Genomic DNA, 27,993 nt, shown 5'->3' on the forward strand with positions numbered 1-27,993 from the left:
TTGCAAGCGTGGCACAGGAAAAATGGTCCAGGTTGGTGGCGTTTTCAGGGCGGCTGCATGATGTCACACGCAGCCACTCCAATGGGAAAAATGGCGACAGACCACCTGCATAAGTAGTCTTGTGGCAGGGGATTCATTCACAGTTGCTGTGACTGCAATTAAAGTCGCAGCCCTGGGCAGGCCATTCAGCATGCTGGGCAGACTGGCCCTGCAATGGGCAGCCCCCAGCATGCAATAGAAAGGATTCCAGATGCTGCTTTTTAGCAGCATCTGCAATCCTTACTGAATAACCAGCATAGTGTGATAAAATACTATCACTGACCTGGTTTGGGAGTGTTGTGGACTCGGGGTTTCTTCCGATGACCGGGAAGAGGAACCGCAACTGGGCCGCAGCAGAGATGGCCGAATGTAGGTTTTCCTCATGCAGGATTTGGATGACAGGCAGGAGGCACGTGTGGATGCGGAAGGTCTCCTGTAAGACAAGACTTGAAAAGGCGCTGATGAATTTTGTGAAGAATACCGTGAGCTCACCGAGAGCGACACTGAGGAGCTGGGAGGCACTGAGGTGCCGGGAGGCACTGAGGTGCTTGGAGACACTGAGGTGCTTGGAGGCACTGAGGTGCGTGGAGAAGCTGAGGTGCTTGGAGGCACTGAGGTGCGTGGAGACGCTGAGGTGCTTGGAGGCACTGAGGTGCATGCAGACGCTGAGGTACTTGGAGGCACTGAGGTGCGTGGAGACGCTAAGGTGCTTGGAGGCACTGAGATGCGTGGAGACGCTGAGGTGCTAGGGGGCACTGAGGTGCGTGGAGACGCTGAGGTGCTTGGAGGCACTGAGGTGTGTGGAGACGCTGAGGTGCTTGGAGGCACTGAGGTGCATGGAGACGCTGAGGTGCTTGGAGGCACGGAGGTGCGTGGAGACGCTGAGGTACCTGGAGGCACTGAGGTGCATGGAGACGCTGAGGTGCTTGGAGGCACGGAGGTGCGTGGAGATGCTGAGGTGCTTGGAGGCACGGAGGTGCATGGAGACGCTGAGGTACCTGGAGGCACTGAGAGCCACAGCAATACAGGAGCACTGGAGAACACAACTTCTAAGTAGAAAAGATGATACTCAGGCGCCGGAGCTCTGCCCGGCGTCTGAATTTGAACTTCCCGCATGTACCTGATTGGTGGGAAGTGTTGATGACGTCACCCGCACCTTCAGTGGACGCCGGGCGTACCCGCGACGTCCACACTCACGATCGCGGGACGGAGCGCCGGGAGCCAGAGTCCGCCAGCGAGGACGGCCGCACGGAGACCCAGCGTGCCCGGAGGGGTAAGTACGGCGGCCGCGGCGGCGGCATGAAAAATACAACTCAACATTTCAATACACAGAATTGAAAGGACTGCACTTGTCGCTATCTGATAAACCAAGCTGCTATAGGAGTGTGAAGGGGATCCACTTTCCCCAATAGTACGTTAAGAAACCAAAAAAGACCTCCAAGCGCTAAAGTATCAGATGTTGCTGCCTCTGTTCAAATCATTGAGCATACATTTTTTTGGAAAATGTTTTTATTTAAAAATATATATAGACACACTTACACATAATTAATATCTCAAAGAATGTGATTCCTAATACTGGTATACTACATACACACAAAACAACATATAACATATATTGGGGGGTCTTTCCACCTTAAAGGATAGTTAGATCCTTTATTCATGCAGTTTGATATGTCCCAAGGGTTTCCTATAGTGTCCTTCTTAGGAGTTTTCCCCTATCAACTGGAACTTATGAAAACCATATTTACTTAAAGAACTTTCCTGAATTATGCAATGGAAGTCATTTTTACAAGTTGGGAATCACCAGAACTTACTTGTAATCCGTGGATATCAGAGAAGAGCAAAGCATAAGATGTCTGCCGGCAGACGTGGTGTGGTGCTCTAGTATCAACTAGTTTCGCCTGTCTCGCAGGCTTCGTCAGGATAACTGAGTGCACCATCTATCCTGCTTTTAAAGCTCTCTCTGATAATGATTTCCATGGAGACGGGTAAAACACTTCCGCCCCTCATCTCTCTTTCATCGTGGCTTCCGCCCTTATTCCAGCTTTGTGAGTCACCACTGCTTCCGCCCTTCTATCATGGGGTCCTCCTCTGTTGGACACGTCATTTCCGTCCTCGCTGTTTGCATGTATTGTTTCCCGTTGTCACGGTTACCAGTACTCGAACGTCTGCTCCGTCCTGGCTAAGTTCCCTCACCAGTTCCGCCCTCAATAGCCGCATCATTTCCGTCCTCCTCTGTTGGGCGTGTCATTTCCGTCCTCGCTGTTTGTAGATGTTATTTCTTGTTGTCACGGCTACCAGTACTCAAACGTCCTTACTTAATTCCTTCATTAGTTCCGCCCCCATTGTATTAGGAATCACATTCTTTGATATATTAATTATGTGTAAGTGTGTCTATATATATTTTTAAATAAAAACATTTTCCAAAAAAATGTATGCTCAATAATTTGAACAGAGGCAGCAACATCTGATACTTTAGCGCTTGGAGGTCTTTTTTGGTTTCTCAACATTTCAATACCACTCAACACAAATCTGGACAATACTGTATAACCGAATCCTCCCAAACGTCACCTAATGCACCCAAAAATCTCCTCTTTGAGTGAAATTCCGCCCCTTTCAAGGTTCGGGAGGCATATTCTTTTCCAACCAGTTATATAAAGGATACCCTTTGAAATCCAAGTGGAAAAATCCACTAACGTGTGAAAAGGTATTATTAACACACATGTTAAAATTGTTAGAGGGGAGCGCACTCCTGCACTGTCTCCTCCTCTCCCAGTAGCAATGACCCCGACCCTGACGAGATGATGTCACTGCGCATGCGCGACCTAGCGCATGCCTCTGTCTTAGAGTGTCAAAGTACTGTATGTGTGCACAACTTAGCTTCTCAGATGAGACCTGCATTATCGCTGTTATTAGACATAAATAGTGACCACTGCCGTTATCGTGTAACAATGTGTATTTACTGCTGTTAACATGTGTTTGTTACCGCTGTTACCAATAAACCTTCAAGCCTGGTTAAGGACCTCTATGTGGACTAACATCCATTTCACATTCCGCTGGTAAACATTATGGACCTCATTATAAGTAGACATCGGAAGCCAATAAACCTACCAGTATGTTTTAGTGGTGTGTAAAAGGAAATGGGAGCACCCAGAGGAAACCCACACAAACAAGGACTATGTACAAACTTCATTTAGATGGACCATGACCATGAATTAAACACATGTCCCCAGGGCTGTGATGCATTAATGCTAACCATTACTGCATCTGTGCTGTGCATTTCACATATACGCATTTCTGTACCGCCCTGCTTAGCAAAATGCAGCTGTATATAGATTTGTGAGCTTTAGCTGAAAACTATAATGGTGTATTTGTGTAATTGCAAGAAACAGAGATAACCAACCTAGGTTGGGAAGGGTCGCTGTGAGTGTAACTCCAATTTTATATGTCTAAGCAGCTGCCTGAGATAGGTTAGTCACACCTATATTGAAAGTACATAGAAAACAACAATAAGGCAGCGCTAACTGAGATGGATTGTCTGGTTATCAATTCAATAAAATTGAATACATTTGTAAACATAACAAAATGATGAATAAAATCAATTTAAAATAAACTAGTAACACTGTGACATATAGCCTCTGGCCACCATACATATATATCAGTTGTCGCTTGTTCCAATATCTCCATAGGACAGAATGTCATTATCCTGGGGCTGCAGCACAGTCCCTGGACCGGAAAAAGCAGTTTCAACGCTGGAGGATTGTCAGTCCCAATTATATGGCAGTAAATAGGAAAGTCCTCACCAGTATTGCGTGATTTTGGTAGAAAATTTGGTCCTTAGTGCATGGATGTCGCAGTGTGACTAGTTTATTTTAAATTGATTTTATTCATCGTTTTTGTTATGTTTACAAATGTATTACATTTTATTGACTTGATAACCAGACAATACATCTCAGTTAACACTGCCTTATTGTTGTTTTGTATGTATTCGTGTAATTGTAGCAGGCCCCCTAGAAATACCAACTAATGAGAACTTGGACACCTCACCAAGCCTTGTATATGATGTCTACCAGCTGCACTTCTGTTTGGCTGCATGTGCCACGATAACTTCAGCTGAATGGCAATGAGCATTGCAACTATATTATGTCAAGTTTGTGCCAACTATTCATATTACTATTTGTCAATTACATTTGACTACTGCAGGACACATATGAGGGTGTTTGTATTTCATAATATGAAAAATACGACTTTCACAATTCACATTCATTAATAACATTGTTAAATTTCTATTCTCTCTTTTGTTTATGACCTATTATTACATTACATTGAGTTATTTTCTATTTATTTTTAACATTATGTTTTTGTATACTGCACTAACACACGTACAGTAGGTACACGTTTCTGTGCCACAGAATTTTTACACATAACTTTGGAGCACATATCTGTAAGCAGCTCTAAGTGGAACCTATGTAGTACATCCAAAATGGCTGCCTCATCTGATACACTGATGTGTAGGATGAACAATACACTGTTCTGATGATTTTGTAATTATCGTGTACAGGGCCAGATTAAGGGTGGTGGGTGCCCAGGGGCAACAAAGTTGTGGGCCACCCACTACTATACCCCTGTGTGCTCCCCCCCATGATACGCATGTGCGCACACACACACTCACTTACTCACAGAACGAGTGCTGCGCATGTGCACTGGCCCAAAAATCGTCATTATGCTATCGCATCTCATATTTGTGTAGCGCGTTTCTCTGGCAAGACTCAAGTTGCTTTATAGATATTAAAAACATAGTACAAAGGATTTAGTATTATAGCAGGTAGGAAACCATACAGAAATAATAAAAAACAGAGGGAGAGAGCAAAAACCATAATACAGGATTAATGCAGACATTTTGGTTAATAACTGCCATGGTTATATATTCCACTGACAAAAGATACCAGGTGAGGCAGCCATATTGGGTGCACTACATAAGATTACCCTGGGTGGAATAGGTCACACCTAAAAGCGATGACACAAAATGAGTGGTTGCAGTGACCTAATACTAGTAGTAGGGTCCCAGCATAACATCAGCTCCATGTATTTTACATCGCAGCTATGAGCGTACCATGCTGGGTGCACTATGAAGGTTAAACGAAATAAGCCATACAATGGCGAAACGGAAACGTGTGTAGTATCCTGTATGGGTAGATCCATATGTAGTACATCCTGCCAACATAGGAACCATCCGAGACATGAGCCATCTGGGGTGCACTGCGTAGGTTGTTGCTGGCAGGGCGTACAAACTGTGGAGTCATAGCACACAGGTGTACCGTACAGTGGGGCAGAAAATCATGGTGTAATAAAAAAAAAAAAGACAGTAAAAAGTAGAAGTAAAAAAGATAGCTAAAAATAAGCAGTATAGAATTCTCAGGTACATAAAAGATATTGTCTCTGGAAGCTACAGACATCAAACAGCCACTTCAAGATTGGGACCCAGTTCTGCTATACCAAATTTTCAGCCCTGGTAGCAGATTAAAGTGTCCACAGTGTCACTGAGGCAGAAAGGGCAGAATCCTGCTGTATAGGGCAATTTGAGAGACTCTCAGGGCAGAAGTGAGGGAACAGTGCCCACAAGAAGATAGCTGTGCCTGTGGTGGGGCCGCTACAAACTTACCCACCACATGGGTCCATCACACCGCCAGGGATGAGGACCGACAGAGAGGCAGGTTCACAGGTGACTCAACGGCATCGCACAGTAGCCAAGGTGAGGACAGGTGAAACCAGGACCTGGAGAGGAGACCCAAAATGGTGCCAGCATGTAGCTGGAGAAGAGTGTGGCACAGAGCTCAGGACGCAAGCAGTCCCTGAGCAGGTTCAGTAGCCAGGGAACCAAAAAGCAGCAGAATGTGTTAGACCCCAGCAGAGATCCTGGACCAAACAGCCACCATCCCAATAACATGGAGGTCCTAGCAGGAACTATGAGAGTGGACCTGATACTCAAACTCCCTCGGGCAAGTTGGTTTATCTCGGCAGTCTCTTTGTTTATCTCAAACTATTTTCCAACTTGATCCCACTCATTACCTGCACCCATTCTCAGTTACAGGACTAGTATAATGTACAGTATATTTATGTGGCTGCAAATTATATATACCAGCCATCATTATTAAACACTTTTAATGATGATGACTAGTCGATTTTAAACCATTAAAAAAAAATCTATTAAAATCAACTTTAGAAAATATACCCCTGCATATATCAAATGTATTTCCTACTCATATTTGGTAATTACTCTTCTGCATAGTTGTCTAACCTCCTGGATCCTGCGGGAGAGTCCCATTTGAAGCTCTTATCTCCCGCTGCCCTGCATTATAAATTAAATCCCCCGATTCTTTGTATTCTTCACTGCAGGCAGGGGACCACCTAGGAATTTCTGGACAAGGACAGAGATTTGCTGCAGTCACTATGCTCATCCACCTCTGCTGTCGACTCTCAGCAAATCCTTGAGGGGACTTCGGTAACAGAGAGTACAGCTTGCCTGACCCCTGTTGTCTGTGTCTTCTTATGCCAGTGCTGGCATGTGTTGTCTGTGTAAAGTTTTATTAATAGTCTTTAAACACACAAAAAAGACAATACTCAAAAAATGTGAAACTCCATTTTTTTGGGTAAGAGATGATCATTAAAGCAAGAATTCACACAAAGTCAAATTGCATTTGGAATTTATTGCATAGGCATCACTTTTATCATGTATATTGTGTTGAGTGAGAACAAAAGAAACACTGTATCACAGCAAATAGTTGCAAACAAGAAATCCAGTATTGCAGGTAGCAATATTAGTACCAATACTTGCACAATTTCCGAAAATATATTGCTACTAATGTTTTATAGAAACATCTAACAGCAACCATTTAAGTGTAGATACACCAATATGTGGAGCTAGATGTCCCCTTTGGGTGGAGCATGACACGCCCCCTCAACAGTGCACAGCATTTCGCATGACATATTCTACTACCAATCATAATCCTAAATCATAATTTCTTATTTGACAGCACCAACTAAATCAGGCTCTTCTCAAACAAAATCTTCATTAACACACGTACTGTTTGTTTATCGTTGTGGAATGCTCCTTATGGATGTAACTATTAATTTCTGATGTTCATGTCTTAAAATAGAATCAGAAAATGGACATAGTAATGATAGTTAAGACAGAAAAAAACACTCGTATGGCACTGTACACTGGATACTAATGATACAAAAAGCTTACAGTGTTTCTTATTTGGTGGTTTATGAAGAATATAGATGCCATCTACTGCACACATGACGTGGGTATCTGGCTGCCTCATAGAAGTGGAGACTGATAGCATACGACTCCTGTTGATTTGAGAGAAGCTCAATCTGCTGTTCACTTATTGCCTTCATGGTCTTCAAGGCAACTTCTGCTGTGGCACTCTAGCTGCTATATCACGGCATTGTCTTTTGTCTGGTAAATTCAAAACTACAGAGCTACAGAACTCCTTAAACAGAGACAACACTGGTGAATTCCGACATCTCTTTGTTAGAGAATCAAAAAAAGTTATACTGTCTAATAATAGAAGTTGCATAGCTCTTGTATATGTAAGCTGTATGTGGTATAAGTTGCATCGTTGCCATCCATTATACAGGAAGTGTTTGTTATACAGGAAGTGGCTCTGCAGCTGTTCAGCATGATTGCAGCTAGAAAAGACACACTTCTGCAGCTCTCCAGAATCCTGTGGTGATTTGCATACACACAACTTTACAGCTGTTCATCCTCCTCCATCTTCTCACAAAAAGGTTGGTTTTGCCTTGTAAATTTTTGACACTGTAAAAATATGGCCAGACTTGCAGGAAGTCCCAAACAGCCTGCCTCTTGCAGGATATTACATTTTTCCCAAAGTCTCTCAACCCACTTCAAAGAACCTCTTTTCAGAGACCATCATCCCTTTAACCACAAACAAATTAGCACCTCATTTCCCTTGATGCATGCACAGGTTATTTCTACATCATACATACTACATCTTGAAAAACAAGTTAGAGAATTGATTATTACTATACTTTCATGTTCGGGTGGTCTTCAGGTTGCCGGCTGTCGGGATCCCGGCGCACATTATACCGGCAGCCGGCATACCAACACTTTTTCTCCCTCTTGGGGGTCCACGACCCCCCTGGGGGGAGAATAGATAATGGTATGCCAGCGGTCGGGCTTCCGGCGCCGGTATGCTGGTCACCGGAAGCCCAGGCGCCGACATACCCTACTACACCCTTTCATGTTCTATATTATTACAAAATAACACTCAACTGCTATTACTATCATACTATGTGCCATATTATTAATGCTGGACTGTGGCTATGATGAATTTAGGGGTATTTTCCTTTTAAACAGTAACTCAGAATTTTTTTTCACATCGTTTCATAATTTGCTTGTCTATTAATGTTAGTGTATATGTGTTTGTGGGTAGAAAATGTAGATGGCAAGCTCCACTGTGACAAGGACTAATGGGAATTAAAAAGTATTCTCTCTAAGCAGCTGGATAAGACATTGATGCTGTGTAAATACAGATGATTATTATTATTATTATTATTATTATTATTAAAAACACCAATAAATGAATCAATCCTTTTAACATAATTAAAATATGCTAACATACTGTAAACGTTCATTATCCAGGTATTTATATAGATTGAATAAAGGAGACTTTATTTTAAAAATAAATATTTGTAAATGTAAAACAGACATTATTTTTTTACATACAATTGATGCTTCACGTGCAGTGTGGGTTGTGGATCCGGTTTAGATACAGGAGACCTGGGTAACTCGGACTCTTTAAATAACAAACGAGCAGGTCGAATAAAGGATCTTCTTATGGGGTTATTATTAATAAAGATACAGAACTTGTCAGAGAAAAGGAATTTGGCTTCCGCCACACAAGAAGAAGGCCTTGGCCTGTGTAAAGGACTTCCAGAAGTCGTTTCACTGTGATTTGGTGCCGGCTGGATCCTCTGGCGGTTTGGTAACAGAGGAGACTGTGGCAAAATGGTGGAGTAGGTTGTCAGACTCTCACAAGCTGTAGGAAGTGATGGAGGCAGCTGTGGCAAGAGAGGGACAGCCATGCAGTTTTAGCGAGACCTAAATTGCAGGTGTAGCTGAACTCTGGATGTTGTACTGGTACTACTGCAGAGTACAGCGAACAGGGAACACAGCGTTCTGTAACTGTGTAAGACGTTACACAGGCAAATTCTGACACTCCAGCTTTCTGGTTTATACCTGTAGCCAGCATCCTATTTGCTACCAGTGTCAGCTGATTCATCCTGAACCGCGATTGGCTCTTGCAGACATATGAAGGAAATCAAAGATGTGCCGCCTGGTACCCTCTGCCGCCGATCAATGCCTAGCCTGCCTCCAGAAAGAGCCCTGAAGTAAGGCTTCATGGACCCCCACAGGCCTGCCCACACATCGCCTGCCAGGGCCGTCTTTTTCGTATGGGCTCAAAGGCCAATTGCCCAAGGGCCCCAGGAGTTTCAGGGGCCCAGACTGATAGCTGAGGGTCCCCTTTTTCCACGTGTACCAGATTTTGAAAATTGGCCCTGGGGAACTAGAGATATCCAACTTCAAAGCAGTGGTCCCTATCTGAGACTGCTAACTGCTCTCCCAGCCAGCTATCTTGGGTTCTGTTTGAAAATTTTCTGAGAGTATACTCCAAAACCTTGGACTCTCCACTTTTGGTGGACACTGGCAGCTTGTCTCTACTATGCCCAGATATCAGCTTTCCAGCAGCAGTACCCTGTTCCACCTCCACACGCCTGGTATGCAGTTTTATATTTTCTCTGTGGATTGTTCTCGCTCCTGAATGCTGATCTCCAAGTCCCCAGTACCTCCTAAAAGATGGGACTCTATAGTTTTTAATCACATTGAAAGCTAAGAAATCCATTTTCAGGAACTGGAGGTATCTGCAGTCAAGCAAGTTGCCCTCCCACCGGAAAATTATGAATATTAAGCCCACTCCACTATCTACCCCGCCCCTTCATTCAGCCCAATGTCCCCTTCTACAGTATAGTGTTATTCCTTCTAACCCACCTCCCACCATCTGTGCAGGAAATGAGTAATTAGTAGAAATTACTGCTCCTGGTCCTATATGATGAGCGGGAGATAGAACACCCCCTACCGCCCATGGGACATCAAAGCTGCCACTGATAGCACCACTCACCCCTACCAGGATGGGAAGGAGCCTCAGTGCATTGCTTTGCCCAGGTGCCTACACTGCTGTTTAGATGGCCCTGTCACCTGCTACCAGTAGCCCACACCTCCCGCCAGAGGGACCCCCGCCACAGCGTCTAAACGGGTAAGTCCCAACCCGCCCCCCCCCCCTTGTTGTCTAAGGCTGAGCCATGACAATGCTTATGTGCATACATACACACAAGTGCACTACATATTAATGCTCAATTAAATAATTACAAATATCAAAAAGTGTCTGACGATTGTCAGTGAATTTCTTAAAACCATTGGGCCTGTTTGAGTCACGCACAAATCCGAATGTGGCCTTATTTCAGCAAACTGTGCATGCGCTGTAGAGAACATGAGCATGACTGCACATCTCCAGGTGATTTTCAGTTGACAAATCGCAGATGTGTCTCTCTGCGCATGAAAAGGGTGTGTAGGGCGAATGTAACCAGAGACACACTTGTCCAATGTATCTCTTGCTTAGTTATAAGTACTGATGATAATAGTGACACCTGCTCTCACGTATGGAAAAAAGAGGGGCAATGAAAGATGTATGTATAATCTCATTAGCATTGTATTTACAATGGGGGTCATTCCGAGTTGATCGCTTGCTGCTTTCGTTCGCTGCACAGCAATCAGGCAAAAAATCAGCACTTCAGCGCATGCGGCGCAATGCGCACGTGCGTCGTACTATTACAACGAACGATGTAGTTTCACACAAGGTCTAGCAAAGCTTTTCAGTCGCACTGCTGGCCGCAGAGGGATTGACAGGAAGAGGGCGTTTTTGGGTGTCAACAGACCGTTTTCAGGGAGTGTTCAGAAAAACACAGGCGTGCCAGGAAAAAAACGCAGGCGTGGCTGGGCAAACACAGGGCGTGTTTGTGACATCAAAACAGGAACTGAATAGTCTGAAGTGATCGCAAGCGCTGAGTAGGTTTTGAGCTACTCTGAAACTGCACAAAATTATTTTGGAGCTGCTCAGCAATCCTTTCGTTCGCACTTCTGCTAAGCTAAAATACACTCCCAGTGGGAGGCGGCATAGCGCTTGCATGGCTGCTAGAAACTGCTAGCGAGCAAACGACTCGGAATGACCACCAATACCCCTACATTCTGAACGCATTTAATCAGGCTCACTGTGAATCAGGAACTTGTGTATCACCTGTAAACAATGGCTCTATTTAGGGTTAACATGAGCTGTTGCTTTTCCACCTGCTGCCATTGTGAAGTAATTATTTTCTTTGTGACCTCCTTGTCCAGTTAATGCAAGCATGTCTAAGCATGCACTGGGCACTTCGGCTGCATTGTCCGGTGTTCAATGTTTAGCATTTGCCTCTAATGATGCCTTTTGTTCTAGGCCTGCCTGAAGCTATTGCCTTTTAAGTGGTCAGGCCACCCTCTACTAGCTCTGTGACGACTAACCATACGTCAATGCCCTTGCGCTTTCACTTTAAAACCTGTCTACCATCCTGTTTCTTGCAAAAGTATTTGTGGTATGACCTCCACCTAGGGGTTGGGTATGGGATACTGGCAGTTGAGATCGCAGCGGACAGAATACTGACAACATTGGCCCTCATTCCGAGTTGTTCGCTCGCTAGCTGCTTTTAGCAGCATTGCACACGCTAAGCCGCCGCCCTCTGGGAGTGTATCTTAGCATAGCAGAATTGCGAACGAAAGATTCGCAAAATTACGAATAGAAATTTCTTAGCAGTTTCCGAGTAGCTCGACACTTACTGTGTCACTGCGATCAGTTCAGTCAGTTTCGTTCCTGGTTTGACGTCACAAACACACCCAGCGTTCGCCCAGGCACTCCCCCGTTTCTCCAGCCACTCCCGCGTTTTTCCCAGAAACGGCAGCGTTTTTTCACACACACCCATAAAACGGCCAGTTTCCGCCCAGAAACTCCCACTTCCTGTCAATCACACTCCGATCACCAGAACGAAGAAAATTCCTCGTAATGCCGTGAGTAAAATACCTAACTTTTGAGTAAAATAACTAAGCGCATGCGCTCTGCGAACATTGCGCATGCGCAGTAAGTGACTAATCGCAATATAGCGAAATTCGGCAACGAGCGAACAACTCGGAATGAGGGCCCTTATCCCCACTGCCAAATATGCTGACAGGGGCACTCATCTAAACTAACGCTAACCCTCCACCTAACCCCCCCCCACACACACACACTCGCCCACCCTAAACCTCCCCCACCCCCTGTAGTCTAACCCACGCCCCCCCCCCCCCCCCCCCCTTCCCCCACCCTGCTTCCTAACACTCCCTAGCATACTTACATTTGGGATTCCGGCTGTCGGGATTTTGGAATCGGCATTGTGACAGGTGTTGGGATTCCGGCACCGGTATTCTGACCGCCTGCATCACGTCCGTCGTGATGACAACTACAGCCCCCACCTAGATCCTGTGCACCTGAGGTGCTTGCTATAAATCAAGTCTATGCTTTTTAAATCTTTTACATTTTTTCCTGGTTTTCAAGATTCTGCAAAATGTAACATGACAGTAAGCCATTGCCATAGGACTTGTGATCTTACCCTGTCTCTCCTTTCTATGGTCTTCTCAGCAGCATTATTTCTTTTCCTATTGCCGTGATGTCACAAGAATAGGTATACATTGTGCTAATTCTATACACTGCAGATGCTTCCTTACAACTCTTAATACTTCCTTTCCTTCCTCTGAAGATCCAGAATACAGGCTGGTGGCTGGTGCTCTGTGGCTGGTGCAGGGTGTGGGGAGAATGGAGAAATGGTTCTATACGATCCTCCTCCAGAGCCTAGCCGGGGTCTCTCTCACAGATCTCCGCTCATGGACTTGTCTGTCCTTAATACTGCTTCTTCTTTCTCAGGTGTCATCCTTATGCAGTCATTCTTAAGCAGTGGTTTTGTGAAAACATGCTAATGTCACTGCCATGGGGACTTGTACAAAAGATGTCCACTGGTGGCATCTATAATCTGCCACTTACATGCAAATACCATCGGACACACATCGGTTGCACCATCAATTATCTGTGCAACCCTATAGTTGCTTAGAATGTGCGTTGGAAAGAAGCCGCCAGAGCCATTGTAACTGATGCAGTCATATAGAGAGACCCCCCCCTCCCCTCCATTGCATCCCACAGAAACTCACTGACTGACAAACACTTTGCATCCAGATCCTTACTGCGACTGCCATCGGTAATCACACTTGGGGCATTCAACAAAATTTGCTAAAATCTGCAAACATTGGCATTGCATCCACACGTAAGCCCTCAGTGCTATGCCAATCTCTCAAAGCTGTGTTTTGTTTTGTTTATGCCACTGCGCATGCATTTAGATTCTATATGTGCTGCTATGGTCGTGCAATAGTGGTTGCAGTGAGGATTTATTTGTGGAGTGATTTACAGTAAGGAAGCGTTTGTGGGCAGTAACGCCGGTGGCGACTCAAATGCAGGTGTGTTGTGACTAGTGGTGTGCACCGGCCACTTTTGGTGTTTTGGTTTTGGATCTGGATCTTTCTTCGTGTTTTGGATCTGGATTGGTTTTGCCAAAACCACCCTTGCAGGTTTTGATTTTGGATCTATATTTTTTTGGAAAAAAGCATAAAAACCAGCTAAAATCACAGAATTTGTTTTTTTTTTTTTTTTCTGTTCCTATGCGTTTATTAACCTCAATAACATTAATTTCCACTAATTTCCAGTCTATTCTGAACACCTCACAATATTGTTTTTAGGCCAAAAGGTTGCACCAAGGTCGCTGGATGACTATGCTTAGTGACACAAGTGGGTGGCACAAACACGTGGCCTATCTAGGAGTGGCACTGCAGTGGCAGACAGGATGGCAGTTTGAAAAACAAGGCCACAAAGAGTACATAATGCAAAGGGAAAAAAAGAGGTGCAAGATGGAATTGTCCTTTGGCCCTCCCACCCACCCTTGTGTTGTATAAACAGAACACGCAAACTTTAACAAACCAGTCATTTCAGCGCCAGGGTCTCCCACACGACTGTTGCTGAAATTATTGGTTCGTTTGGGCCCCCACAAAACAAGCTGGCAATTAATCTGTCCCTGCACAAACTGACTCTACAGAGGCAAGATGTCATCCTCATCCTCATCGACTGATTCCTCACAGTGTTGTGTACATCATCATCCTCACAGATTCTTAATTCGTCCCCACTGGAATCCACCACCACAGGTCCATATGTACTTTCTGGAGGCTGGTCTTCCTGGAAGAATTGATAATTAATTTTGATGAACATCATCTTCTCCACATTGTGTGGAAGTAACATCCTATGCTTTTCGCTGATACGGTTACCGGCTGCACTAAAAACTCTTTCAGAGTACACACTGGAGGGGGGGCAACTTAGGTAAAATAGAGCCAGTTTGTACAGGGGCCTCCAATTTGCCTCTTTTCCTGCCAGTACAGGTACGGACTGTCTGACATGTCTACTTGGATGCTGTCACTGATGTAATCCTCCGCCATTTTTTCAATGGTAACAGCATCATATGCAGTGACAGAAGACATCAGAAATTGTTGGCAGGTCCTTCAGTCCAGACCAGATGTTCAAAGTTGGTCCTGCCTGCCCTGCATCACCGCCAGCGGGTTGGTTAGGAATCGGATATCTAAGTTGTTTCTTGGCAGCCCCAGTTGCGGGAGAAAATGAAGGAGCTGTTTCAGTGTCACGTTCCGTTTCAGCTGGCAGTGTTTTCACCAGCAGGTTGTTGAACCTCTGCAGGCTTGTGTCCGCCGGAAAGAGAGACACCATGTAGGCTTTAAACCTAGGATCGAGCACGGTGGCCAAAATGTAGTGCTCTGGTTTCAACAGATTGACCACCCTCAGATCCTGGCAAAGCGAATGAAGGGCTTCATCCACAAGTCCCACATACTGAGCGGAATCGCTCCATCTTAGCTCCTCCTTCACTTTCTCCAGCTGTTTCTGCAAAAGCCTGATGAGGGAAATGCCCTGACTCAAGCTGGCAGTGTCTGAACTGACTTTACATGTGGCAAGTTCGAAGGGTTGTAGAACCTTGCACAACATGGAAATCAATTTCCACTGCACTTGAGTCAGGTACAAAACCCCTCCTTTGCCTATGTCATAGGTGGATGTGTAGGCTTGAATGGCCTTTTGCTGCTCTTCCATCCTCTGAAGCATATAGAGGGTTGAGTTCCACCGTGTTAAAACTCTTGCTTCAGGTGATGGCGGGGCAGGTTCAAGAGTGTTTGCTGGTGCTCCGGGCTTTGGCACGCAGTCGTTGAATGGCAAAAGTGTCCCAAAATTTTTCGGGCCACCAAAAGCGTCTCCTGCACGGCCCTGTAGTATCTCAAAAAATACTGCACCATTAAATTGTGTGAGCAAAACATGGGACATGCTGGAATTTGCCCTGACTCAGTGCCCACACAATATTGGTGGCGTTGTCTGATATCACAAATCCCCAGGAGAGTCTATGTGGGGTAAGCCAATGGGCGATAATTTCCCTCAGTTTCTCTAAGAGGTTGTCGGCGGTGTGCCTCTTACTGAAACCGGTGATACACAGCGTAGCCTGCCTTGGAATGAGCTGGCATTTCTGAGATGTTGCTACTGGTGCCGCTGCTATTGTTGCTGCACAAGGCGATACATCTACCCAGCGGGCTGTCACAGTCATATAGTGCTTAGTCTGCCCTGTTCCACTTGTCTACATGTCCGTGGTTAATTGGACAGTGGGCACAACCGCATTTTTCAGGACACTGAGGACACTTTTTCTGACGTCTCTGTACATTCTCGGTATCGCCTGCCTGGTGAAGTGGAATCTAGATAGGATTTGGTACCGGGGACACACTACCTCCATCAATTGTCTAAATCCCACTGCACTAATGGCGGATACCGGATGCATGTCTAACACCAACATAGCTGTCAAGGCCTCAGTTATCTGCTTTGCAACAGGATGACTGCTGTCGTACTTCATCCTCCTCGCAAAGGACTGTTGGACAGTCAATTGCTTAGTGAAAGAAGTAGTGGTGTTCAAACTTCATCTCTGGGATGATGAACGACTCCCAGCAATAACAGCAGCAGCTTCAGCAGTAGGCGTAGCAATGCAGGATCCTCCGGAGGAATCCCGGATAGGAGAGGAGTCAGTCATGCCACTGACATGGCCTGCAGGACTACTTCCAATACTGATTGAGGAGGACATTGACAAGGAGGGAGTTGCTGGTGTGGTTTTCAGGCGCTTGGATACAACAATAAAAAGGGATTTAGGTGTCCCTGGACTGCTTACGGTCTTAGCCACAGTTTCTGAACTTGACAGTGACTTTTTATGAACGCGCTGCAGGTGATGTTCCTACAGTAAGTGGTTAATGTCCTTACCTCTACTTATTACACCTTTACATAAGGTACATATGGCAAGACAGTAGTTGTCCATGTTTGGATAGAAATAATTCCAGACCGAAGAGGTGGATTGTTATGGTCTTCTTCCCAAGCATGACGATGGGCTTATTCATCCCATGGACAACAACTGTCTCCCCCAGTGCCTGATTTAAACAAACCACATCACCATCAGAATCCTCCTCGTCAACTTCCTCCTCAGTGTCAGCTACACCCATATCCTCATCCTGGTGTACTTTAACAGTGACATCTTCAATTTGAATATCAGAAACTTTACTGTGGGTGCTCCTTCCAGCACTTGCAGAGGGCGTGCAAATGGTGGAAGGAGGCACTTCTTCCCATCCAGTGTTGGGAAGGTCAGGCATTGCAACCGCCGACACACTTGGACTCTCCTTGGGGATTTGTGATACCATCTTAGAACGCACAGTTCTTTGCTGTGCTTTTGCCAGCTTAACGGTTTTCATTTTTCTAATGGGAGGATGAGGGCTTCATGTGAAGCTGAACCACTAGTCATGAACATAGGCTAGGGCTTTAGCCGTTCCTTGCCACTCCGTGTCGTAAATGGCATATTGGCAAGTTTACGTTTCTCCTCAGACGATTTAAATTTATTTTTTGTGGTCATTTTACTTAACTTTGTCTTTTTGGATTTTACATGCCCTCTACTTTGACATTGGGCATCAGACTTGGCAGATGACGTTGATGGCATTTCATCATCTATGTCATGGCTAGTGGCAGCAGCTTCAGCACTAGGAGGAAGGGGTTCTTGATCTTTCCCTATTTTATCCTACAAATTTTTGTTCTCCATTATTTTTCTGGAGTTATATAACAATATGCGGCACAGTAGACCATACCCCTAAACCACACACATGGTAAAGCCTGTAAAAATTATTTTTATAATAACCCTTTTTTTTGGGGTTATTATAATAATATGCAGCACAGGAGAGCATACCCCTGCACAACACAGGGCAAACCCTGTGAAAATTATTTGCATTAAATATTAATATTAAATAATTAAATATTAATAACCCCTTTATTTGGAGTAAATAATATACAGCACAGGACAGCACCACTGGATTTATACAGCAGTACCACTGGACTTATACAGCAGTACCTCTGGACTTATGGAAGCACAGGACACCACCACTGGACTGGACATACGGCTGTACTGCTGGACTCATATGGCAGCACCACTGGACTGGACTTATAAGGCAGTACCGTTGGACTTTTATGGCAGTACCACTGGACTGGACTTAAACGGCAGCACCACTGGACTGGACTTATACAGCAGCACCACTGGACTAGACTTATACGGCAGCACCACTGGACTGGACTTATACAGCAGCACCACTGGACTTATGGAAGCACAGGACACCACCACTGGACTGATGCAGCACAAGACAGCACCACTGGACTGATGCAGCACAAGACAGCACCACTGGGCTGTACTTATACAGCAGCACCACTGGACTTATGGCAGCACCGGACACCACCACTGTGACTGGACTGATGTAGCATAAGACACCACCACTGGACTGATGCACCACAAGACAGCATCACTGGAATGATACAAAAGAGCAGGTTGCCACCCCACGTGCCATACCACTTTCCTGCACAGACACTGAGGAGACATGTCCTCTCGCTACACTCTCCAGGACAGGACTGAAGATGGCGGGGCAGGAGGTGCAAAATATACAAAGTCCGGATCTTGCGAGAATCCGACATAAGGATGATGATGTTTTGCCTCGTTCTGGGAACCGAGTCTGTTGGGAAAACCTGAGCCGGACTTGGTTCCCGACTCATAACGGGGGTGTTCGGTGGGGTTCAGATTCCCAAAATCCGAACCCACTTATCCGTAGTTGTGATCATTTCGAGGGAGTGTAACAGCTTGTTATTGCGTATGTAAGAAAAATGGCTCCGACACCTTACTTCCCTACTTCATAGGGTTGCTGAGAATGATTGATGATCAACTGATGTGCATCAGATGATTGCATCTCCGTACAAAAGTGGTGGATCTGAGATACTGGCAGTGGGTATGAATACAAAACCCTGCAGCTGCGACATTCCCACATTTTGCATAAAAAATTGCAGCTGCTATGGCACTTGCAACCATCTCTATATTAGGACCTCACTCAGCTGTTTCTCTCTCAGCCTGTCTTTCTCATAGTTGCCTGTCTTTCTTAGCCCCTTTCTTCACCTATCACTCTCTTGCCTATTAGTCTCTCTCTCACACAGCAGCTATCCTGTTATCTATCTATCTCTTACTGTCATACCTCTGTGCCTGTTCCTCTCATATCCTCCTCTCTTTCCTCCTGTCTCTCACACAAGAGATGTCTCTTTCATATGCCATCTCATTCAAATCTGACTAGGGTTGTCATCGATGGCACTGGTGACTGTTGACGAGACACATTGTCTGAGCCAGTCCAATGGCTGAGTTCTACGCATGTGCAACACTAAGCCAACAATTGATCATGTTTTACTGATGGTTTAAAACCAAAACCATTGACAATACTGCCTTCAGTGGTCATCAAAAAACCTTCTCATGTCCAACCTCTGTGGGACGCTTGCATACAGTGACTGATCAAACACAGAGAAATAGATCAGGCACCCAGCCACAGAGCCAAAAATATAAGGTCATGGCTCTACAATTGATTATAAGACCTGCAGATGTGCGGAATAGGACCAGCTTCAGCACAGCTCCAGACAGTCTCATCTGGCCCACAAGGAAAAGACCCAGTAAGAGCAAGGTCCAAGACCAATCCCTGGTTGCACGTATGATTTGCTATGTATATGCATACTATGTAAAATGCTGTATGCTGTAGACTATGAGGCCTGCTATCTGTTAAAAAGCCTGATTTAGATTTGTAAGTAAAGCAAATAAAGCAAGTACCTTTGTGTGTGGAACACACCATGTTGCTATGCAAGGGGAGCAAATATATTTATATTTTTTCTGTGCAGTGTAAATACTGGCAGCTTTTGCATGTAGCCCACAAATGTTAGACATCTTTATTTTTACACTGCAATTTCGATTTGTTTAAACGCACCTCACTCAAATCTAAATATCTCTGCACATGTTACATCTGTCCCACCTGCAGTGCAACATGGTTTTGCCCAGTTGCTTGCTTTTTTGCTTTGCTTGCAAATAAGAATCAGGGCCAAAGTGATCTAACATATAGGACATGGTTTCCACTTTCCATACCAGCCAATACACTGTTATATGAAGTTTATATGTTTGCCTGTTTTTGTGTTGCCCTAGTTTTGTAGTTCAAAAACATATGGTTGGATTAATGTTAATATTTATGTGTTGTGGCTATGTAATATGTCTGTGCTATATAAATTAGAGATGAGCGGGTTCGGTTCTCCGAGATCCGAACCCCCCCAAACTTCACCTATTTTACATGGTTCCGAGGCAGCCTCGGATCTTCCCGCCTTGCTCGGTTAACCCAAACGCGGCCGAACTTCATCATCCCGCTGTCGGATTCTTGCAAGATTCGTATTCCATATAAAGAGACGCGCATCGCCGCCATTTTCACTTGTGCATTGGAGATTGAACGGAGAGGACGTGGCTGTGTTCTCTCCCTGAAAAGCTCCGTATCTGTGCTCAGTGTGCTGCAAAGATCTGTGCTCAGTGTGCTGCAAATATCTGTGCTCAGTGTGCGGCAAATATCTACGTTCTCTGCCTGAAAATGCTCCATATCTGTGCTCAGTGTGCTGCAAATATCTGTGCTCAGTGGGCTGCATTTTGGTGACCAACAGTAAACATATAGTACAGTACAGTAGGCCATTGCTGTATCTTGCAGCTCTGTGTCAAGTATACTATCTCTGTGCTGCATTATTGTGGGCAGTATATAGTAGGACAGTGCAGCATTTTGGTGACCAGCAGTATACATATAGTACAGTACAGTAGGCCATTGCTGTATCTTGCAGCTCTGTGTCAAGTATACTATCTCTGTGCTGCATTATTGTGAGCAGTATATAGTAGGACAGTGCAGCATTTTGATGACCAGCAGTATACATATATAGTACAGTACAGTAGGCCATTGCTGTATCTTGCAGCTCTGTGTCAAGTATACTATCTCTGTGCTACATTATTGTGGGCAGTATATAGTAGGACAGTGCAGCATTTTGGTGACCAGCAGTATACATATAGTACAGTACAGTAGGCCATTGCTGTATCTTGCAGCTCTGTGTCAAGTATACTATCTCTGTATTGCATTATTGTGAGCAGTATATAGTAGGACAGTGCAGCATTTTGGTGACCAGCAGTATACATATAGTACAGTACAGTAGGCCATTGCTGTATCTTGCAGCTCTGTGTCAAGTATACTATCTCTGTGCTGCATTATTGTGAGCAGTATATAGTAGTATAGTGCAGCATTGTGGTGACCAGTATACTACAGTACAATAGTCCAGTGCTGTTCTCGCTGCTCAGTGTCAGTTCTCCGTAGTATCATCAGTGCTCAGTAAAATCAGTGCTCAGTATAATCAGTGATTGATCAGTATAATCAGTTCTCAGTATAATCAGTGCGCTGTTAGACGTGCGCCCGTTTTCCGCCATTAGTGCATTGGGATTTAGACAATTGATGAAGTTATTGTGTCCCGGTACAAAATCCCATCTAGATTCCACTTCACTAGGCAGGCGATAGCGAGATTTTACCAATTAATATCAGTGATTTATAATTAATTATTAATTACAGTGATCTTGCCAAATGATTCCAGTGATTTTGTCATTTTCTTCCAGTGATTTGGACCAATAATACCATTGATTAGAACGAATAATTCCTGTGATATTGAGGTGTTTGTGTCGCTTAGCTTAGCCGTCCAGCGACCACAGTGCACCTCTTTTTCTCTTTTCTTTGCATCATGTGCTGTTTGGGGCCAATTTTTTTAAGTGCCATCCTGTCTGACACTGCAGTGCCACTCCTAGATGGGCCAGGTGTTTGTGCTGCCCTCTTGGGTCGCTTAGCTTAGCCATCCAGGGACCTCGGTGCAAATTTTAGGACTAAAAATAGTATTGTGAGGTGTGAGGTGTTCAGAATAGACTGGAAATGAGTGGAAATTATGGTTATTGAGGTTAATAATACTATAGGATCAAAATTACCCCCAATTACTATTGCTTTAAGCTGTTTTTGAAAAAAAACACCCAAATCCAAAACACACCCGAATCCGACAAAAATTTTCAGGGAGGTTTTGCCAAAACGCGTCCGAATCCAAAACACGCCCGCGGAACCGAATCCAAAACCAAAACACAAAACCCGTAAAATTTCCGGTGCACATCTCTAATATAAATTAAGGATAATAAATAATAATAATAATAATAATAATGATGATAATTCTTAAGCAGTTACCAATATATAGTAATTACACTGTATACACATTGGCATTTGCAATGCATTTTTGCATGTGAAAAAACAGTAAATATGGATATAAACTGCATTGTATAATTAAGTTATTACTACAGTATGTATTTAACGTACAGATACAGTTAGAAACATTTGCTTCTGAAATTCTTATGAACGATGTTAGGAACACGGACAAGAAATACCATTATGCGTTTATATTTAATCAGACGTATATATTAAGATGTATCTATCTATACAGTATGAGCATTTATGCCAGGTGTACATCTAGTGTATGCCAGTAGTAATGCTTATGCCCCTCAATAGCTTAGAGGAAGCTTAGATATGTTCTTGACAGTGTTTGTAGTATTTGAAATGGCAGCAGGTCTCGCTGCTGTAGCTGTGGCACTTGGCAACAGATGCAAAGGCATTGCACTTTTACGTCATTTCTGTTCCAGCCGTAGTGTTGGAGGAAAACAAGGAAACACCTGCTCCTCCTCTAATCCCGGCTGCACCTCTCTTCCCAGGTTTAATGATGCTGGCATTGCTTAGCCTACTGGTAGAGGCAAATTTACATTTGTTAAGTGGTTCACTGATGCCAGTGATTTTCTTGCTTCAGTATAGTGTCCTGTGTTTCTAAGTACTGTATATCATTATGCTGTTTTCTGTATCCTGACCATGGCTATTTTCATGACCATAATATGTGTGCTGCCGGCCCTGACCCCAGATTGTGCTGCCGGCCCTGACCCCAGATTGTTTAATGTCATTCTTTCTGTCTCCAGCCCCTGACCTTGGCTTGTACTATTGTATTTGCTTGATAATAAATATCAATTTGGATTTAGAAGTCTGTGATTATATTTCTGCACTTAGACATTACTATTAATGTATATAAGGGTTATATAGCTGCCAGAAATAAGTGTCCAGTCTTTGAGTACAAAATTATTATTATACAACTACAGTTTACCAATGACTGCTGAATGACCACTTGCCATGTTTATACATTAGTTATTATTAGTTACAGATACGTCTTCTTTATAAAGTCATCTGTTATTATCATATTCTCTGCCTGAGTTAAGGGGAGTACTCACGGAGTGATCGCTGCTTAAAATCTAAGCAGTCTGACTAGATTGCTTAGATTTTAAGCAGTGATCTCTCCGTGTGTACCCCTCACAGTGATAGCGATGCACATCCACGCGCATCGCTATCGCTGGTGCTAGATAGGCCTGCATGCAGGCCAATCTAGCGGGTTGCTCACTTCACCCGCTGGGGGAAATGAGCGCCCTCCCTCATCCCGCACGCTCAGCACACATCACGCTGTGCTGAGCGGGGGGAGAGAACTCCACATATCTGCCAGTGAGTACTGGCCTTTAGAGAAACAAAGTAGACGTTGCCGATAATTATGCCATATGGTCCAAATATATGAAAACGTTTCTCACTTCCATAGCGGTATTAATGAATTACTGCCATGTCAGTATCTGCCCAGAGCCCAGTACAGTAAAGCTGACAGACTAGTAAGCACAAATCATGCAATGTATATAAAAGCCAATATGTTACACATTATGGCAGAGTTTTTCTCTGCTTGTACAATGTGTTATGATTCAAAAATGGATCTCGCTCTTGTATGTTTATGTCTGTATCTGACCTTTACTTAGTTTTCTTACTTCTGTAATTGAGATTTTGCTTGTGTTGATCCCTCTTGATAACTGTGATCTATCTAATAAAATGTTTTCGTTAAAAAAAAGTCAATATGTTACACACTTTGGTAAATAAAAGCTTTATGCTTGTATAAAGATTAAAGTGTAAAACAGTTGTATATAGTAAGCAAAGATTCTCCCTTACCCAGCACTCTTTATGAACTGCCCTAATCTTTTCTTGTACAGTATATCATGTATATAACCCATTTATAATTACTAGTAAGGTATTATCACAATTGGCCGAGTAAGATGTGTCTGTGACCTCTCATAATACAAGAAATAAGAGAATATACCAGGTCTTCAATGTGCTTTTTTAACTGGTTATCATAAAGTATATAAAGCCTAATTTATGATTATACATAAACGAGGCTTCATATACTTGGTGATGCACTGTCAGGGCAGGAAAGAGAAGGCAGACATTTTTCTGCCCGTAACCAAGGGCGTAGCTACCATAGGTGCAGGAAGTGTAGCTGCTATGGGGCCCACCTTGCCTGTCAAAGTTACATGTCTTATATAGATTCTTCTCAATTGAGTAATACTTAGAGGCACTTACAAACTTTTGCCTTGGGGCATACAGTATATCTAGTCACGCCTCTGGACCTGCTCATTGTAATGTGGTATAAAATGAACAGGAGGACACTATACTGTTACATAATATGAACTGAGAGCACTGTAATGTGCCACAATATGAACTGGGGACCTGTATGCCATAATATGAATTGGGGTACTGTGTTGCATAATGTATACTGGCAGCTCTACAATGTTACATGACCTAGGGCACTACTATGGTTCATAAAATAAACTAGGACACTATTATTGGGCATTCAATTAACAACTACTGCGGGGAGGTGTCTCTCTAGAAGCATTGGGACAAAGCCCCTTCAATATGTTGCTATGGGGCCCACAAAGTTCTAGCTATGCCCTGCCCATAACATAGGTAAAACCTGTTGCCACAAATTAGCCGTAATGTGTATTTTCAACTGTTCATATCAAAGTACACTTTAAATATGCAATTGCACCAAGGTACAGACTGAGCGCATGGTGATGGGGCTGGAGTAAATGTAGGGCAATCTTGATAATGATCACTATTGTATTGTTTATTCTAAACAAATAAAGTCAATGTCTACCCCTAAAATAAGTAACCTGTTCCAGTTTTGTGGCCTTAATAGATTAATGCTAAAGGAGGAATAAGACAGTAAGCATGGTGTCTCCTGAAAAGACTTCAACCAGAAGCAGGCTTCCTTACACTAGGCTTGTCCCAATATAACAGGGAAACCTGCAGTGCAGGGGCCACTCTCATAATGTGAAATCAGCCAAACAGCTCTGGGACTCTTGTTGGAACTTCTTTGGGTAGTGACTGTCAATGTCAAGTAATAGAGTACATGTCAATAATAAATAAATGACTCTAGACCCCGCTTATTGTCCCTCCTCCCCGCCACTAGAACATCTTTACAAATCTGGGATAAATTGGTGACTCGCCTGCCTGGACATCAATTTCCATATTCTACTATCTCACTACGAGCCATAGCTAAATTAATCCCTAATTTAAATCTGTCTACCTGGTTTGTTTGTGGTTTGACTGTCTTGGGGGACCTTATGGATGGTAATGTTATGCTATCATTTTCTCAACTCCAGTCTCGATATAATCTCCCCAGTGGAGAATTATTGCATTATTTCCAAATTCACCACTGGTACAAAGGTTTGCCTAGACAGGTGGCTCCCCCGAACCCGTTATCCCAGGTTGTCTTAACACGTGTATCTCTGTGTGACTCTAGAGGGGACATCTCGTTTTGGTACAGGACGCTTATCAGCTTGCTTACTACTACTAAGTCTAATGCGCAGCTGAAATGGGAACAAGACTTGGATCTTCCCCTATCTGAAGCCCAATGGGAACAAATTTTTATTTCTTCTTTCCGAATGTCCAAGTGCTTGAATCACACAGAGATGCATATCAAACTCCTTAATAGACTATATTTAACACCGGATAGGCTACACTCATTCTGGCAGTCTTGTTCCAAATATTGCTGGCATAACTGTGGGGAAATAGGCCATATTTTCCATATTTTCTGGTCCTGTCCTTCCCTTCGACATTTCTGGAGCGAGATGTTTGCTTTGATTAATTCGGTCTTACACCTGTCCCTTACCCCCTCTCCGGCCATGGCCCTGCTCCACATTTTTCCTGCTGAGATACCACCTCATCAGAGATATCTGGTGGGGCACATTTATATAGCTGCCAGGGCTGCATTGGCCCAAAGTTGGAAACAAGCTTCTCCCCCTCCTCTATCACTAGTCACCAACAAAATTCAATTCCATTTTACTATGGAAACTCAGTTCATGCCTTACTCTTCTGCGGCCTCCTCCCCAATGGTGAAATGGAGAGCATGGCATGACTACGTCACTGCTGGAGGGAGTGTTTCACCTTCCCCCTAACTGACTCGGCTTATACTTCCGCTCTGTGCACCGGCTGTGCCTTACTAGCCCTGTGTCTATTATAGATTATCTGTAAATTGATATGTTTTCATGTTTGACCCATGTCTATCTTTATCTGTATCTTTTTCCAAGATGACTTTGTATTTTTCCTATTGTATCTATATTGGATTGTTATATTTGACTTCTACAATTTTGATATTTGCATGTTTACATCCCGTTCCCTTGGTTCTATGTACCCCCCCCCCCCCCGCCCCTTCCTTCTTTCTTTCTGTACCCCTTCCCCTTGCAAAAATTGATGAAAAAGAATAATAATAATAATAATAATAATAATAATAAATAAATAAATGAAGCAATATTGTAGAATTACAAGTTGCAGCATATCTATCTGGTATCTGCCAGAGCACAATTAAATGCGTGGAACTACAGTAGGCAGCATGCCCGTGTAAACAGGGTGCGCTGAAAAATACAGTTTAACAAAAGTATTAGTAAAAAAATAAATAATCAGACACGCACAAAATTGGTAAGTATACCAGATGAAGGGTCACATGATACCGGGACTGAAAATGCTCTAGGACCTATAGTAAGGATTGGAGGAGGTGAGGCTAGTATTGTGTGGGTGTGGCCAGTGCCATGTGGGTGTGTACACTACACTATCAACCCTAATGAGTCCCTAAATACATAAAACCAGAAAAAATGCATCATTTTGTGAAGTACGTGTATATAGAAATACAATGATAGTATAATAATTTATGGCCAATCCTGTGGCCATCATACACAGATATGTTCCAATGTTGCGGGGCTACTCTACCAAACAAGAAAAAGATAGTTTCAGTATATTAATTGTCAAGACCTAAATGCGAGAGATCATCTACTTTCCTGTTTCAGGAGACTTGGTTGTAAAATATGACAAGATAAAATCTAGTAAGAAATTGAGCCTGCCTTTATTTTTGTTCACTTCTGACTCTTTTTTTATGATCGTGAGAACAAAAGTAATTTGCTCTTTTCTGTAACATGTATTGTCACTTTCTTTGTAATCTGTTAGTCCTGATAGTTATAATTGTCCTAAATGTAGACAACCCTCTGCTGATCTTTCTCATTGCCTATGGGCCTTCCCCTTTGTCAGACGATTTTGGATAGGGATTTGGCATTTTGCCACTAATCATTTAGTTAATTACGCTTCGTTCACCCCAGAAAAGGCAATCTTTGGTCTCTTACTCCTAGGCATTAGGGTTTCAAGAGATTGCTATTTGCAATCAGCTACTTGTAAAAGTACAGTTTGCCTATTGATCCAGAGTACCCCCCCCCCCCCAACCCTGTACATGTTTAAGGAGTAATGCTGCATTACCATCTGGTGCATATTTAGATGCACCAGCAGTTGCACAATTGAAACTTGCACCCTATGGCAGGTGCAGTTTCTGTGTCATTGTATAGCATCCTATGTGAGTGGTCAGGGCTGCCATCAAAAATTGTGGAGCACGGGACTGACAAAATAGGCTGCCGGTCCATGAACTGGGATTGGCTTGTGGCCTGGAACCAAACTCGAAATTCCACTGCTGTCTCTCCATGCCTAGCTGGCTTCCGGTCCACAATCTGCTGCAAGTCCCAGCAGACCCCCCCCCCCCCCCCCTTCCCCTCGATGGTGGCCCTGTGAGCAGTTGAACATCCCTGTAAGCAACAACCACTTTCAGTAACACACCTTCAACCCTTTTATTATAAGACACAACATGTCCAATGCATCTTTTTAGCCACTCACCTGTCACTGGCCAGGAACGCTCCTTACATTTCTGCTATCATGCATTTAAATTTGCACTGCATCTCTGTATGTACAAAATCAGGACACTTGTGCAGTGTGTCTCAGACACATGTGCAGACGATAAAACATTGGGGGTAATTCCAAGTTGATCGCAGCAGGAATTTTTTTAGCAGTTGGGCAAAACC

Source organism: Pseudophryne corroboree, chromosome 7 (assembly GCF_028390025.1).
Source record: "Pseudophryne corroboree isolate aPseCor3 chromosome 7, aPseCor3.hap2, whole genome shotgun sequence".
Lineage (NCBI taxonomy): Eukaryota > Metazoa > Chordata > Amphibia > Anura > Myobatrachidae > Pseudophryne > Pseudophryne corroboree.